Consider the following 1,330-nt stretch of genomic DNA (forward strand, 5'->3'; position numbering starts at 1 on the left):
TCCTAATACATACATTTAGTTTTAGCTTTAATTTACTATCACTATCTCATTGATTAGGTATATGGCATAAAACAGGCTCCAAGATGATATGTAACTATAGCTATTGACAAAAAAAATGCTGGGAAAAAAATCTGTCTTTATTTTTAAAATCTCAAAACTGAGCCTTGATGACTTTATTAATTTTAAAAAAAATCCATTTAGACTCTCTTTTCCGGTTATTGCAACACGAGAATCATGAGCAGCAAAGTGTCCCACGACACCCTGTACGAGGCCGTGCGGGAAGTTCTGCATGGGAACCAGCGCAAGCGCCAGAAGTTTTTGGAGACGGTGGAGACGGTGGAGCTGCAGATCAGCCTGAAGAACTACGACCCTCAGAAGGACAAACGCTTCTCGGGCACCGTCAGGCTTAAGTCCACTCCCTGCCCCAAGTTCTCCGTGTGTGTTTTGGGGGACCAGCAGCACTATGATGAGGCCAAGGCAGTGGATATTCCCCACATGGACATTGAGGCGCTGAAGAAACTCAACAAGAATAAGAAGTTAGTCAAGAAACTGGCCAAGAAGTATGATGCCTTTTTGGCTTCAGAATCTCTGATCAAGCAGATCCCATGAATACTGGGCCCAGGCCTGAATAAGGCTGGCAAGTGTCCTTCCTTGCTGACCCACAATGAGAACATGGTGGCCAAAGTGGATGAAGTGAAGTCCACCATCAAATTCCAGATGAAGAAGGTGCTGTGTCTAGCAGTGGCTGTTGGCTGCGTGAAGATGACAGATGATGAGCTTGTGTACAACATCCACTTAGCAGTCAATTTCCTGGTGTCCTTGCTCAAGAAGAACTGGCAGAACTTCCGGGCCTTGTACGTCAAGAGCACCATGGGCAAGCCCCAGCCCCTGTACTAAGGCACAGTTCAATAAATCCTAGTGCTACCATTACCTGGGCTGCCTGTGACTAGGAAGAGGGAGGTGCTTTGTGAGCTGACATCAGTTGCAGTTTCTGGCACCCCCTGGTGGGTGGTCATGTTCTCCATACTGCAAAAAAAGGAAGTACATTCTGTCTGCCTTCAAAACCAAAAAAAAAAAAAAAAAAAATCAATTTATTTGCTCCACCAAAAGAAATATAATCACAAAGTGTTGATTCCAACATTAATGTTGATCTACCCAGTAAAAAATAATGCACTTTTTATGGTAAACACAATGGTCTAAACCATTTTAGTTACTCTGCCCTTCCTATTATTTTTGCAAGTACTTATGTTACAAGTGACTCCATGAATTCTTGGGATGCCATCTGCCCCATAGTTGAAGATAAGCATTTCATAACTGAATCCATTTCCAA

The 1,330-nt window shown here is 43.2% G+C and overlaps 1 pseudogene; it reads left to right on the forward strand.

Annotated features, from left to right (window-relative positions):
- The first annotated feature begins 234 nt into the window (after positions 1-234).
- Positions 235-1,064, forward strand: LOC123926993 (annotated as a pseudogene).
- The last annotated feature ends 266 nt before the right edge of the window (positions 1,065-1,330 follow it).

Source organism: Meles meles, chromosome 16 (assembly GCF_922984935.1).
Source record: "Meles meles chromosome 16, mMelMel3.1 paternal haplotype, whole genome shotgun sequence".
NCBI lineage: Eukaryota > Metazoa > Chordata > Mammalia > Carnivora > Mustelidae > Meles > Meles meles.